Source organism: Bombina bombina, chromosome 5 (genome assembly GCF_027579735.1).
Source record: "Bombina bombina isolate aBomBom1 chromosome 5, aBomBom1.pri, whole genome shotgun sequence".
NCBI lineage: Eukaryota > Metazoa > Chordata > Amphibia > Anura > Bombinatoridae > Bombina > Bombina bombina.
The window spans coordinates 746,982,425-746,998,824 of record NC_069503.1 but is presented as its reverse complement, the minus strand read 5'-3'; positions in this window follow the sequence as shown (position 1 = coordinate 746,998,824).

Below are 16,400 nucleotides of genomic sequence, written 5' to 3'. Positions count from 1 at the left end.
TCTGTCACACTTGAAGGGCCGTGTTCCTGTTCAATGGCGTAGATTCCGGTAAGATCATTTTATTTTACTTTCGTCATGATTGTATTTTAATACGAATTTTTTCCCGAGAGGCTACCACCTTTTGGGACTAACTATAACTCAGGGTCTCAGTGAGGCTCCTTTGTGTCTTAGAATCAAGGGTTAATATCTCCTGAGGGGGATTATTGAACAGGGTTTTTTTTTTATCATGTTTGTTATGTGATTCGACCTGCTTATGTGTAGTGTTACTTAGGCTCATGACTTGTGGAACATAACTGCCAAATGACGCAGCCTTTACAATCGGTCACGCTTTTTCTGGACTGTACAGTTCACCTGGTGACCGGGCGTGGTTACATTTTGGCTCTCAATTTCCGCATTCCTGACCATGTGGCGATGGAAAAATTCTGGTCCGTTGATGTCTGGTTCATAGGAGGTGGTAAATGCCCCAGCCATTGGAGGTGTCAGGTGCCGTTTACATTTTCTAATTTGGTCCGTTTTTTGTATCCAATACCCGGTAATGGAGGATTCTGATATTGTGGACACGGAAGTCTCTAGTTGAGATTCTGCTTCTTGTAACAAATTGGCCCTAATGATACAGGCCTATCAATTATGTTCCAAATGCCATTTTAGAGTGCTCAATTCCTCGGGATCATAGAATCAAGGGGCCGCTGAGCCGTCCGCCTCTGGGGGTTCTGTCCCTCGAGTGGCGAGTTCCCTACCACCATCTTTTACTATGCATGCAGGTAACCCAGATTTTGCTTATCCTTCTCTGGAAGGTGGCTTGTTCCCTCTTGAGGTTATGGCATGGTTCCGCACGTCCATAATTATGGCGCTGGCGCATCTGCAACTCCCAGAAGTGTGCTTATGATATTGTATGTGTTCTGTTAACCGGGGCTCCTCATGCGTGGGATAGCCTGGTCCTGTTCAGCTCTCCGGGGGAAGCCCTGAGGATTCAGGGGGTCAACCTTCGGGGCTGGGGTCGTCTTTTGCTCTGGCGATGGTATGCTGTGCCCTTTCGTTATAGACTGGCGCGCTTTCATGTCCTACTGTAAAGCTTTCAAGTATATAGCATATAGGGCCATATTGGAGCCCTGATATATAGCATACTCCTTAAACTAAAGAGACCACACACAGGTTCCTAACCATTAGAAAAAGCATATAAAAAAAAAAAGGAGGAGAGTAAGACTAACATTATATATTATAGGAGTGAGAATATTACTAGCCGCTAAATTGTGTCAGCCATAAGTAAAGTATCAGGTAAATTAAATGGAATCTGTGTTCCTGAGTTTAATTGTTAAACATATACTAAGGGAAGACCCTTAGGGGGGGAATCGGAGCCAACCAGCTAATAGTATAAGACTAGTCAAATAGGACTATGAGGGCAGGAAGTTCACAACTAACCAATGCAACATAGCTAATGAATACCCGGGTATAAGCAGTTAAGGACTATCCTTGATATTTTACAGATATATATACTCATACAATCAGCTTTGAGAGATCTGTACATGTACTAAGTGGAAAGGGATATGGGGAGCACAGAAAATCATATGGGACAAGCACTATCAGTAGTAAGAAGTGTGGGGTGCACAGCTCATACCTCTACCTGCATTTAAATTATATATGGCCTGTACATGAACATAGGAAACAGAAAGTGAAATATATCTTATTACATAAATATATATGACATTAGAGTACCCTTACATGGTAGCATAGAATAAATTATATATACTTTCCCAGCTGGGAAAGCCATAACTATGTTAATACTTAGATAGAAAAAAACTCTCTCTATACTACTATTATTTGCCTTCATGTAAGTGGTCTAGGAGACTTTAGTGGAGTTGTGTATACAGTATGCCCTAAAGTACAACTATGGCAGTACATGTGTGTTATCTTTACTAGGTCATCCCGGCCGCAGGCAACCCAGCAAAACAGATAAGCAAATATTGAAATGTCTCAGACCCAGCAGTAGCTCAAACATTAATTTACACACCCATATAATAATACTACAATGGCTTCCCAGTAAGGGTACAAATATAAGTGACATATACGTAAACAAATAGCTGCACATACTATCTGGTGAACTTATGGTATATCTGAAAAATAAGAACAGAAAACAATAACTCACACACACGACTAAACTAGTGGAATAGGCATACAACAAAAGGTTCAATGTCCAGCAAAAGCAGCACATTGGTAACGTTAATACCGTCTACTAATACCGTCCTGTACCAAGGCTTGTTCGTTTTTATAAGGGCTAATTAACAGGTTACCCCATTCCCGACTTCAGCTTACTGCAATTCTGAGATTTATGACAAACCAACAATATAGGGTCTGGCTGCACATGAATAACCCTTCCTTCGTTAATCACCGCTTGTCGCTGCACACTCCAGTGCAGAGGAACCTCGGCTTCCAGCAGTAGTTCGTAGGTATGAACAGATGGAGGAAGCTTGCTATTGTCGCGTGGGTCTAAAAAGATACTGAGATGGGATGGCTTCACATCTTGAAAGTAGAACCACCCCCTGACTCGGGAACGGTCTCTCCATTCCATTGCTGTGCTCAGCCTTTCCACAACCACATTTACACTGTCACAATCACCCTTCTCTCTCACCGCTGCTGCACCGGGTAGGTAGATAGGAATAGTGGCTCCCTTAGAAGCGGTCTTGGTAACACCATCTAGCTTCACTTTGTCTTTATGGAATATGATGCTGGGAACATCTGGTGGTGTAAGTTCGGATAGTAAGTCTGTCTGGGCTGCCAGTGCTCTCTAGGTACATGTATATCCAGTACGTTACCGCTGTTAGCATTCTTGGTGCCTTCCATCCAGATCTCATTGCCAGCAATCTCAATGCCTTGTTCCATAAGGGCAATATTTTCCATCCGTGACCCTACGCCATCTTGAGAAGCATGACGCATATTGTATTCTTCATACCACTGTATGAGTAAGGTCCGTAGACCAAACAAGTGATCTCTCACTATGTCGCAAAGTCTATCTTCGATTGTCCCCACACTCACTGTTTGTAGGAGAGAAAGCCAGGAAAAGTTATTTTCAATAAAATTAGTATCCTCCATGCTGGTTACAGCTGCCTCTCAATCAATACACTTTAAATGCCCAATTAGAAAACTCTAAAGTTTATCTTTGGTGCTTCCAAGTCCACAGTATGTGTCCTTAGTCAGGGGTCTGGGTGGTAAAATAAAAAATATACTAAAATTTCAGCTATAAAAACCCCAATAATAAAAATTATAGACAGGAGCTCCTATATAGTGCTTCTAGCCGCTTCAGCAGTTGGCTCCGCCCCCCCGGTTAGGATGATTTTTTATTTGGTTTGAGCTCAGGTTTATTATACATTTCCTTCGGGAATTTTTTGTCTGGAATAGATACTCACGATTTTGATCACACTGTTTACTTCTACAGAAGTTTGTTCTGGTGTGGGGACATGTTTAGTCCTATGTTTGTCTGTCGTTTATCTCTTCATCTTGGGGGGTGACTATATGCGTCCTTGACAGTGATGACCCTGGTTTCAGGCTGGTCCTGATTGGGTTCAGATCCTTGTGGCCTTTTCCAGACAAGTGGCATCTGATCTGCCGGCTGGTCCGTTTAGGACGCATAGTGCTTCACATTATTATTTGTGTTATTTCTTGTTTTTATTTTACAAGTTTTAGCTAAGCATTCTGAGAGTACCTGAGGGTCACTGAGGCATGGGGGATTGTTTCAGTCCTTATTTGCTTTTCAGACTGTTCGACTGGGACTTTCTGAGGTTCCGCTGTGACCCACTCAGTTGTTTTCCAATATTTCGTCGGAAATAAAGTGTTTCCTTCTCCACATGGGTTGGAGGTTTGGAGGTCTTAGGGCCTCCTTGCCGCCGGTTCCTGGAAGTTTTGCCCTTCAGAGGATCTTTGGAATTGTCCTTTTTGGTCTAGTTTCTTTTGAAGTTCTCTTCCTTCGGGTCGAGATTTCTGGACTTTGTCTGTTTCTCCTTAGCGGTTTTGACCGCCTTATGGGGAGGGCCGTGTGGCTTTTTCCTACTTCGGGAGTTGGTTGTTTCCTTATTAGGGACATTAGGCTGTGTTGTCTCCTTCTCTGAGCTTTGCTTAGGGTTTTTTTCTACCGGGTTTTGGGATGCTCTGCATTCCTTTTTCTTGGGTGTGGTCCTCTGGTTGCGTACCCTGAGGAAGATATGGAGACTAGTCTTTGTTCTACTCGACCTTCGGGTGACTTTGTCCTTGATGTTCTCCCTTGGTTTCTAGAGTCTTGGCGCATTCTGTTGTGCACTAGCTCCTTTTTGGAATGTTGGACTCCTGCAATGGGTGTTCTCTTCCGTTTGTGTTGAGACTTATGAATGAGTCTTGTTCCCGTTCTCCGGGTTAGTCTGGTTATTCCCCTGTGAGGTCTTGTTTTGTTTTAAACAATTCTGGGGCCTGGGCCGAGTTTTTGCTTGGGATCGTTCTGGATATCCAGAGCCTTAGATCTTGTGGCTGGTTCGGAGCCATGCAGTTTTTCCGGGGGACATAGGCTAGGGCCTAAGGACTGGCTTGTTGAGCCTGTTAGCAGTTTGGCCAGGTTTTTTTTGTGCGCTTTTGGATACGCTTCTTATGGCTTGAATTATCCTTTGAATGATGTATGCTCCCCTTTAAGGGGAGTTCTTCTGTGTTTCTCAAGACGTCTGGATGATTTTATTCGGCTTTTGTTTTCATAGGACTATGGCTTATATCTTAGCATGTGCGCTGTCCTTATATATGCTCTTCCCTTTGGGGGTGGGTAGTTTGTCCCCCTATGGAGGAGGAGTTTTCTTCTCTCTAGAGGGTCATTGTCCTGTCCTGTGTGCAGGAGGTTGGAACAGGTGTTTTTATCCTGTAAAGGAGAGCAGCCTGCTCTTCTGGGGTTGTTCTGTTCCATCTGTGGAGCTTGAAGTCTCCATGTTGAGACTGTCATAGAGTGTGCTTTTTTTCTATGTTCATCTCCTATGAGGTTCTCCTTGAGAGTACCTGTTTGAAGGAGCTTTTTGGGTTTGCTCCCAAGCTCTGCTGGAGTGGCTGAGTTCACCCCATTCCATCCTTGGTGATTGGGGTATTTTCTGTTAAACAATAAACAAGTTTCAAAAAGATTTCGACCCTCAAACATTTAAAAAGATTAACAAATAGTACAAAAAAGGTAAAAAAATAGATGATACAGCAGAGCAACATCCAACATATGTTCAAGTAGTAGGTAAGATCACAGTCTTACACGTTTCAGCATTAATTTGCCGTAATCATAGACTCAATGTAAAGTTAAATGCTACATTCATTTAAAGGACCAACTCTCACTGTCAGGGTAGGTTAAGTCCAGAGTTAGACCCAAATGCTAGAATGAGGTTTGTAAACACCCTAGCACAGTGAGTATATACCAGGACCTGACCCTGCGACAGCTATAGTAAAATACTCACTGAAATAAACTGGAAGTTGGTAAAGCAGGGTCAGGAGGAGAAACTTCGTGTAGATAGGGTTAACCGAAAAGAGTAATCAAACAAGCAATATCCAGCAACGTGTAATCAGGCAGGTAGGGGTTAACCAGTAGAGTAATCAAGCAAGCAATGTCCAGCAACATGTAATCAGGCAGGTAGGGGTTAACCAGTAGAGTAATCAAGCAAGCAATGTCCAGCAACGTGTAATCAGGCAGGTAGGGGTTAACCAGTAGAGTAATCAAGCAAGCAATGTCCAGCAACATGTAATCAGGCAGGTAGGGGTTAACCAGTAGAGTAATCAAGCAAGCAGTGTCCAGCAACGAGTAATCAGGCAGTTTGGGGTTAATCAGAAGGATTATCAAACAAGCAAAGTCCAGTTAACAGGTATCAGGCAGATAAGGGTTAAGCAAGTTGAAGATAAACAAGCCAAGAAGTTCAAAAAGTACTCACAAGCCGGTCAAGTAGAACAAACAGGCACCGAGGAGACGCCGGAATAAGAAGACCTTCTGACGTCAGCAGAAGGGGCCGGTGCGACACAGGGTTGCCATGCAACCAGGGAAGCGCAACCGCGCCGGCACAAGCAGAAGGAAGGAAGCGATCAGCAGCTGAGCAGCTGAGCGATCGTGATAGTGCCCCCTCCTCAAGGACCCCTCCGGGGGACACGAACAGGCTTTGAAGGATTCTGGGCATGAAACTGTTTGATCAAAGCAGAGGCATGGACATGAGAAGCAGGTTCCCAGGAACGTTCAGTGATGGGATATCCCTTCCAATGGACCAAATAATATAGACGGTTACCCCGTAATCTGGAATCAAGAATTTGACTGATCTCAAATTCTGAAGTACCATCTACAAGGAACGGAGAGGGAACTTTACATTTGGTGGAAAACCGGTTGGTGACTGCTGGTTTAAGAAGAGATACATGAAAGACAGGGTGAATCTTCAAGTTGTCTGGTAAAGCCACCCTGTAGGCAGTAGAACATACCTTGGAAACAATCCTGAATGGTCCAATGTATTTAGGACCCAATTTAGCACAAGGTTGCTTGAGTCGAATGAATCTGGTGGAAATCCAAACCTTGTCTCCAGTCCGAAATGAGGGTGCCTTACAACGTTTGCGATCAGCAAATCGTTTATACTTTTGAGAAGAGAGAAGAAGAATTTCCCGAATCTTCTTCCAGTGTTTACAAAGATTTCTCACTGTACGATCTGCTCCAGGAACTCCAGAACCTCCCGAAGACATAGGAAAAGTTCTAGGTACAAATCCATAGGCTGCCTTAAAAGGAGAAGTCTGTAAGGAAGAATTGAAACGGGAATTGTAAGCAAGTTCAGCTAAGGGAAGAAGTTGAGACCAATTGGAGTGCTGATGATTAACATAGTGTCTGAGATAGGATTCAAGAGATTGATTTACCCGCTCCGTTTGACCGTTGGACTGAGGGTGATGGGCAGTAGAAAGAGATACGGTAACTCCAAAATGTTTGCACAGAGATTTCCAAAATCTGGAGACAAATTGAACTCCTCGATCAGAAACTATGTCCAAAGGAAAACCATGTAATCTGGTGATATGGAGTATAAACAATTCAGCGAGTTTCTGGGCCGATGGTAATCCAGGTAATGGAACGAAATGAGCAGCTTTGGAAAATCTGTCTACCACAACCCATATGGTCTTGTTTCCGGCAGAATTAGGAAGATCTGTAATAAAGTCCATGGAAACATGAGACCAGGGATAATACGGAACAGGCAGAGGTTGTAAGAGTCCAAGAGGTAAAGATGAAGACTGTTTATTAGAGGTACAGGAATGACAAGCTGCAACATAATCCTTGACATCTTTGCCCATGGAAGGCCACCAGACATGTTGCTTGAGTCTCCACAAAGTATTACGCACTCCTGGATGTCCAGACAGAACATTATCATGAGCCCAACGAAGAAGTTTGAGGCGGAATTCTGTAGGTACAAACAAGATCCCAGGAGGTATGTTAAAGGATGAAGGAACAGAGGTTTGAGCAGACTGTAATGCTTGGAAAGGAAAAGTAGATAACTGAGCTAGAACTTTAGCAGGGCGGAGAATGGGTTCAGAATCCAAAACTGTAGAATCAGAGGCCAGAAATTGTCTAGATAAAGCGTCTGCTTTCGTATTCTTAGAACCAGGAATATAAGAGAGGACAAAATTAAATCTGGAAAAGAACAGAGCCCATCGTGCTTGACGTGAGTTGAGGCGTTTGGCAGTATGAAGATACAGAAGATTTTTATGATCCGTGAGAATAAGAAATGGTTGAATCGTGCCTTCAAGCAGATGTCTCCATTCTTCCAAAGCCATCTTAATAGCTAACAGTTCCTTGTTACCGACGTCATAATTCAGTTCAGAAGTATTGAACTTCTTGGAGAAAAATCCCACAGGAAGGATCTTGCTAGTAACAGGATTTCGCTGAGATAGAACAGCCCCAGCAGCGATCAGAGAAGCATCCACTTCAAGGATGAATTGGAGAGTCGGAACAGGATGGCAAATAATGGGAGCTGAGGTAAATGCAGACTTCAGAGATTCAAATGCCTGTAAGGCTTTATCAGACCAATGCTTGCAATCCTGACCCTTCTTAGTAAGAGCTGTAAGGGGTGCCGAGATGTTAGCAAAGTCTTTTATGAATTTACGATAGTAATTGGCAAACCCCAGGAACCTTTGAAGAGATTTTAAGGAGGTTGGTCTAGGCCAATCTATAATAGCCGACAGTTTGTCAGAATCCATCTTGAATCCAGACGGTGAAATAATGTAACCCAGGAAATGAATAGATTCTTGATGAAAAGAGCACTTTTCAAGCTTGGCAAAGAGAGAATTTTCACGTAATCTCTGGAGTACTAGTGTAACATGATGAACGTGATCCTGTAAAGTCCGGGAGTAAATCAAAATATCATCAAGATAGATAATAACGAATTGATTAAGATAGTCTCTGAATATTTCATTAACAAAATGTTGAAAAACTGCAGGGGCATTGCATAACCCAAAAGGCATAACTAAATATTCATAGTGCCCAAATCTAGTGTTGAAGGCAGTTTTCCACTTGTCCCCTTTACGAATTCTGACCAAATTATATGCCCCACGAAGATCCAATTTGGTAAAGATGGAAGCACCCTGGAGACGATCAAATAATTCGGGAATGAGAGGAAGTGGATAACAATTCTTGATTGTAATTTGATTAAGAGCACAATAGTCAATGCAAGGACGAAGACCTCCATCTTTTTTATCCACAAAGAAAAAACCTGCCCCTACTGGAGAAGAAGAAGGGCGGATAAAACCTTGGGCCAAATTATCCTTGATATATTCCTCAAGTGAAACATTTTCTTGACGAGAAAGTGGATAAGTTTTACCCTTAGGTAGAGGTGCTCCAGGTAATAGATCAATGGGACAATCAAAGGTCCGGTGTGGAGGTAATACTTCAGCATCCTTTTTAGAAAAGACATCACAAAAAGAATGATAATGTTCAGGCAAGGAATCAGGAATGTCCAAAACTGCCACAACTGTACTAGAAGTTTTGGGAGTATTCTGAAGACACTGTTTGAAACAAGAAGGTCCCCAAGCAACAAGTTCTCCTTTAGACCAGGAAAAAACTGGATCATGTAGTTGAAGCCAAGGGAGTCCCAAAATGAGAGGAAACTGTGGAGAAGAAATGATGTCAAAACAAATGGTTTCGGAATGAAGTACTCCTACAGACATGAGAAGTGGTATTGTAGAATATTGAATGAAACCAGAACCTAAGGGTTGACCACTGACAGTAGTGACCTTAATAACTTGGCTCTTCGAAAGCAAAGGAATACGAAAGGCATTGACAAAGTCCGAATCCATAAACATTCCTGCAGCTCCAGAATCGATGAGTGCTTGAGCCCGAAATTTGGTGTTGCCAAAGCGGACAGTGACTGGAACAAACAGCTTGGGATTGAGGGTAGAAAAAGATCTTTGGCTTAACTCAGTCCCTCTTTCTGGAGTTAAGCCCTGGCTTTTACTGGACGAGTTGGACAATCTTTTAACATATGCCCCTTAATACCACAGTAAAGACAAAGTCCCAGATTACGTCTTCTGAGACGTTCAGCTTCGGATAATTTGATTGCACCAACCTCCATGGGTTCACTAGACTCAGAGATAGACGTATTAGGAGTAGGAAGATTTGGTGAACGAGGCATAGGACGGAAAGCAGATCTGATAAAGGATCTTCTGTTACGGTCACGTTCATGGAGACGCTCAGAGTAACGAGCATCTAGCTTGATACATAAGTTGATAAGTTCTTCTAGAGAATCAGGAAGATCCCTATAAACCAGTTCGTCTTTCAAACGATCACAAAGACCTTTACTAAACACTGCACGCAGAGCCCCATGATTCCACATAGTTTCAGCAGCTAAAGCGTATTGTGCTACAGAAAGAGATCCCTGTCTTAAATCTAAAAGTCCTGCTTCTGCAGCCGCTGATCTACCAGGTTTATCAAACACAGAAGAAAATATGGATACAAAAGTGTCAATATCATGAAGCAAAGGATCATCCTTTTCCAACAGTGGAGAAACCCAAGCCAAGGCTTTACCCTTCATAAGAGAAATTAAAAAGGTGATCTTGGAGGAAGAGGAAACAAACATTTGAGGATTATTTCTGAAGTGAAGACGGCACTGATTAAGAAATCCACGACAGTCTTCAGGATTGCCGTCATATTTATCCGGTAGCGGAATTCTGGGAATAAACTGTTCTGCAGGTTGTGGCGGATTAAATGCAGGGTTAGAACTGGCCGCAGGAACAACAGGTGTTGCAGAGACTTGTGAAGGTGGAGAGAGATTATGCAAAAGAGCAGTAATTTGATCCAATTTAGAATCCAGGGATTGCAGGTGTGCAGAGTGGGTTCCAAGAAGCTGTCCCTGTAGAGCCACAGCTCTGGATAACTCACCGGGGTCCATTATATGGCCTGTTTGTAATGTCAGGGTAGGTTAAGTCCAGAGTTAGACGCAAATGCTAGAATGAGGTTTGTAAACACCCTAGCACAGTGAGTATATACCAGGACCTGACCCTGCGACAGCTATAGTAAAATACTCACTGAAATAAACTTGAAGTTGGTAAAGCAGGGTCAGGAGGAGAAACTTAGTGTAGATAGGGTTAACCGAAAAGAGTAATCAAACAAGCAATATCCAGCAACGTGTAATCAGGCAGGTAGGGGTTAACCAGTAGAGTAATCAAGCAAGCAATGTCCAGCAACATGTAATCAGGCAGGTAGGGGTTAACCAGTAGAGTAATCAAGTAAGCAATGTCCAGCAACGTGTAATCAGGCAGGTAAGAGTTAACCAATAGAGTAATCAAGCAAGCAATGTCCAGCAACGTGTAATCAGGCAGGTAGGGGTTAACCAGTTGAGTAATCAAGCAAGCAATGTCCAGCAACGTGTAATCAGGCAGGTAGGGGTTAACCAGTAGAGTAATCAAGCAAGCAATGTCCAGCAACGTGTAATCAGGCAGGTAGGGGTTAACCAGTAGAGTAATCAAGCAAGCAGTGTCCAGCAACGAGTAATCAGGCAGTTTGGGGTTAATCAGAAGGATTATCAAACAAGCAAAGTCCAGTTAACAGGTATCAGGCAGATAAGGGTTAAGCAAGTTGAAGATAAACAAGCCAAGAAGTTCAAAAAGTACTCACAAGCCGGTCAAGTAGAACAAACAGGCACCGAGGAGAGGAGACGCCGGAATAAGAAGACCTTCTGACGTCAGCAGAAGGGGCCGGTGCGACACAGGGTTGCCAGGCAACCAGGGAAGCGCAACCGCGCCGGCACAAGCAGAAGGAAGGAAGCGATCAGCAGCTGAGCAGCTGAGCGATCGTGACACTCACCTCATTGGTGCTCTAAAAACACACACCTACTACTCTAATTGTAATAAGATGCAGGGTCTTAAAGACCCTCTCTCTCTCCTCTTGTGCTTCATTATTCTCAAGGACTCTTACTCAATAGAGATATTAACCCAATATATAGTAAATAGTTAATAGTCTTATCCTACTCTTAACAGACTGTATCAGCCGGACTTAAGGACTATGATACACTTACTATGTATACTATCAAATTTCAATAAATTAATCAGTGTACCTATAGTTAGTTCAAAAACAAAAAAGTGTATTCAACAATGCATTAATGTATTAATCATCCTATCTGCACTACATTCGAAATTCACATTTAGATGGCTCTATTTATTATTTGCTCAAAAACATGGCATTATTACTTAATATATTTTGTGTCATTTTATATATAGTAAATATATTCGATTTTCACAGATACGTACATAGATATATATATATATATATACACAATACAGGGGGAGGAGCTATCTAAGATGACTCATCCTAAGCAAATTCCTACATGTATATGGATTAAACTAATAACAAATTGAACTCGACCCAATCATTCCCTGAAATTAATGATATCATTTGCGGAGTTGAAACCAGCTGGAATCAGAGTATCTAGCTTATTAATCCAATAGACTTCCTGTCTAGCTAGGATGGACCATTTGTCACCACCTCTAGGAGGACTCTTAATGAGTTCTATAGCATTCCATTTGAAGGTGGCCACATTCCCTTGATGATCATCTATAAAATGTCGTGCCAATTCTGAACACCGCGTGTTGTTTGTGATATATCCCAAATGCTTGCGTATCCTAGTATGGACATCTCGAGTCGTCATTCCTATATACTGTTTGGAATGAACCGAGCATTCAATTAGATATATCACAAATGTAGAAAAGCACTTAATGCAGCCCTTGGTATCAAAATTCTGATCTGTTGAATATGACATGAAGTTTGGACCCACTTTAATGTGTTCGCATGCTTTGCAGTTTTTTTCCGCATATATATGTACCATTGTGAGTAAGCCAGGAACTGTTACTCTTTGGTGCTCTCAGTTGACTACGGGAGACCATGCCTTTCGGAGCCTCCTTGAGGTTCTGTGCTTTCTCTGTGTTCAAGCTATGTTAGAAGAACTGGGGGCTTTTGGATAGCCTGTGCTGTGCCCGCTGCTTAGTGGATGTATAGCAATCTGACAGTTTAGTGTTTGATATCTATCTTCAGTTGCTCTTTACTTGTTTGCAAGTATTCCATTTTTCATCCTAGTATGACTGAGACATGTGGTGTTGACTAAGGTGTTCGCCTCTCTGGGTTGCTGCACGTGTTTGGATTCTGAATATTTCGATATTCTGAGTTATCTTGCCACTTGAGGACTCCGTCTTCGGTTGTCTTTAGGGTGCGGTTGCACTGTATTTTGAAGAAGTTTTCTTCTCTGTTTCAGATTTCCGGTCTTAGCCTTGTAGTTTCTGTACAATCTGGGGTCTGGGTGTTGCCGTCCTTGTTTCTCAAGGCTGGTTAAGGTCTTTGTTAGCTTGGCTTGGTTCTAGGGATTCCTTAATTTTATTTAGAACTTGTTGCTCCCTATTTGGGGTCCCTTCGGGAATCCTTGATTTTTTCTTCCATGTTTTCTCCCTTTTGGGAGTTTATGGTAGTTGATCCCTTTCTCTGGTAAAGGGTGTGTTGCTGGGGACTGACTGCTGGTCGACGGTGTCTCCTGGAGGGTCAGTCATGTCCTTTCTCTGGTCTTTAGCAAAGGCTTATGGACTATCAGAAGGTCAGTGTCCTTGGAGCCTTTTCCTTTTTGTCAAAAGTTTCCTCGGCTTTGGACGAAGCAGGGTTTTTTTGTGGGTAGGGATTGTAGGCCTGGTGCCCTCAGGATGGGCCACCTTTTGTACCCTCCCGTTTTAGCATTCAGTGTCCTCTATAGATTGGGTATTGTTTTCTCAAAAGTAATGAATGCAGCTGTGAAATCTTTCCATTTATGAAGAAAAACTTAAATTATGCTTACCTGATAATTTTCTTTTCTTCAGATGGAAAGAGTCCATAGCTCCCCGCACAGATTTTTCTGTGGGGCGTCCGTTATTTCTATTTTTCTGGCACCTTTTAACCCTGATGTTTCTTTTACTGTTCCTTGTTCCTCAGCAAAATGACTGGGGGATGAGGGAAGTGGGAGGGGTATTTTAGCCTTTGGCTGGGGTGTCTTTGCCTCCTCCTGGTGGCCAGGTTCTGAACTCCCAAAAGTAATGAATGCAGCTGTGGACTCTTTCCATCTGAAGAAAAGAAAATTATCAGGTAAGCATAATTAAATTTTTTGTTCCTTAAACTATAACAGTATAACGTCACATAGTGACTCATAGATTAATCACTTTAAAGGGACATGAAACCCAAAAAATTGCTTTCATGATTCAGATAGAGAATACAATTTTAAACAACTTTCCAATTTACTTCTATTTTTTAATTTGCTTCCTGCTCTTTTTATCCTTTGCTGAACGGTTTATCTAAGTAAGCTCAGGAGCAGCAAAGAACCTAGGTTCTCTGTGCTGATTGGTGGCTGTATATATATATATATATATATATATATATATATATATATATATATATATATATATATATACCGATTGTCATTGGCTCATCCATGTGTTCAGTTAGAAACCAGTAGTGCATTGCTGCTCCTTCAACAAATAATACCAAGAGAATGAAGCCAATTAGATAATAGAAGTAAATTAGAAAGCTGTTTAAAGTGGTATTCTGTATCTGAATCATGAAAGAATTTTTTTGGGTTTCATGTCCCTTTAATATTCTTATAAATACAGCCAAATATTTAGAACCCTGTCATTAATGAGGCCCTATTCTGGGCCATTCAAACATCTATCTTAAATAGAATTTTCAGGGTTGTTTTTCAAAACAGCCAATGCCATTTAGCCAGGATTTCAAATGACAATAGTTTAGGATACTATTTATTTTTTTAACACAGATGAAATGGACATTGTGCTTCATTTTTTATCATGTATATGAAAAAGTAGCAGTTAAACGTTTAAAATATTATTATTGTTATTGGTTATTTGTAGAGCGCCAACAGATTCTGCAGCGCTATAAACATAGGCGGAATACAAGGAAACATTTATAGGGATCAGACGGGTAGAGGGCCCTGCCAAAAGTCGCACTGTTGTAGTCAGCTTTAAAGAAGGTGATCTACAAACAGCATGGCTCTTAGGCTTACATGCTAAGGGGGTTCAAGGGGATAGCAATGGAGGAGAGGAAACGGTATAAAGAAAGGTTAGCGTAGGTTGTATGCATCCCTGAACAGTAGAGTCTTTAGGGAGTGCTTGAAGTTTACAAAACTAGGGGAGAGTCTTGTAAACGGGAGTGTGAGGAGGTAACAAGAGAGGAGGAGAGTAGGAGGTCATGAGCAGAGCAAAGGGGATGGGAGGGAGAGTATCTGGAGACAAGGTCTGAGATATAGGGGGGAGCAGTGCAGATGAGGGCTTTGTATGTCAGAGTGAGAATTTTGTGTTTAATCCTGGAGGCAAGAGGAAGCCAGTGAAGGGATTGTCAGAGAGATGCAGCAAATGAAGAGCGATGTGTAAGGAAGATGAGCCTGGCAGAGGCATTCATTATGGATTGTAAAGGAGCTAGGCGGCAGCTGGGGAGACCAGAGAGGACAGAGTTGCAGTAATCGAGGCGAGAAAGGATAAGATTAAAATATTAGTTGTCTTGTGTAAGGAAATGTCTAATTTTAGAGATGTTTTTAAGGTGGAAGTGGCAGGATTTAGCCAAGGACTGAATGTGAGGAGTGAAAGAAAGATCTGAGTCAAGTGTGACCCCAAGACATCGGGCATGTGGGGTAGGGGTAATGATGGAGATGTCGACAGTTATAGAGAGATTGGGGGTGGAGATTTTGGAAGAAGATGGGAAAATAAGGAGCTCAGTTTTGGAGAGATTTAGCTTGAGGTAGTAAAAGGACATCCAGGAAGAGATGTGAGAAAGACAGTTAGTGACACTGGTTAGCAAGGAAGGAGATAGGTCTGGTGCAGAGAAGTAGATGTGGGTGTCGTCAGCATACAAATGATATTGGAACCCGTGGGACTTTATTAGGGAACCTAATGATGACGTGTAGATTGAGAAGAGAAGGGGACCGAGGACAGAGCCTTGCGGTACCCCAACAGAAAGTGGTGACGGGGCAGAGGAGGCCCCAGAGAAGGCTACACTAAAGGTACGGTTTGATAGGTAGGAAGAGAACCATGAGAGGGCTGTGTAACAAATGCCGAAGGATTGAATGGTTTGGAGCAAAAGGGGGTGGTCAACAGTATCAAAGGCTGCGGACAGATCAAGGAGGATAAGCAGAGAGAAGTGCCCTTTTGATTTTGCTGTAAGTAAGTAGTTTGTAACCTTAACGATTGCTGTCTCTGTGGAGTGATGGAGATGAAATCCAGATTGCAGTGGGTCGAGGAGGGAGTTTAATGTAAGGAAATGGGATAGGTGTGCATATACTAGCTTTTCGAGAAGCTTTGAGGCAAGAGGGAGTCGGGAAATAGGGCGGTAGTTGGATGAGGAGGTTGGATTAAGAGAAGGTTTTTTGAAGATAGGTGTGACCAGTACATGTTTCAGAGATGAGGGAAATATATCAGTGCTGAGGGAGAGGTTTAAAATGTGTGTGAGTATAGGGGTAAGGGTAGAAGAGAGGGAGAGGAGCAGATGAGGTGGATAGGGTCAAGAGGACAGGTAGTGAGGTGAGAGCTCAGTAGAAGTGCCAAAACTTCTTCCTCAGTAACAGGGGATAAAGAGCTAAATGTATGGCTATGTGGGTTGTGGTTGATTGTGAGCGTTTGAGGGGGTGAGAGAATGGAAGTATGCTGAGAGCAGATTTAGTTTCTGATGGAGTCGATTTTGTTATTGAAGTGGCTGGCAAAGTCTTGAGCTGACAGAGAAGTTGTATTAGAGGGTGGGGGTGGGCGGAGAAGAGTATTGAAAGTGGAGAACAGATGTTTTGGGTTTGAAGAAAGATTAGAGATAAGAGTAGAGAAGTAATGTTGCTTATAGAGATTAAGGGCAGAATAGTAAGAATTCAAAATGAATTTGTAATGAAGGAAATCAGCTGAACTCCGAAATT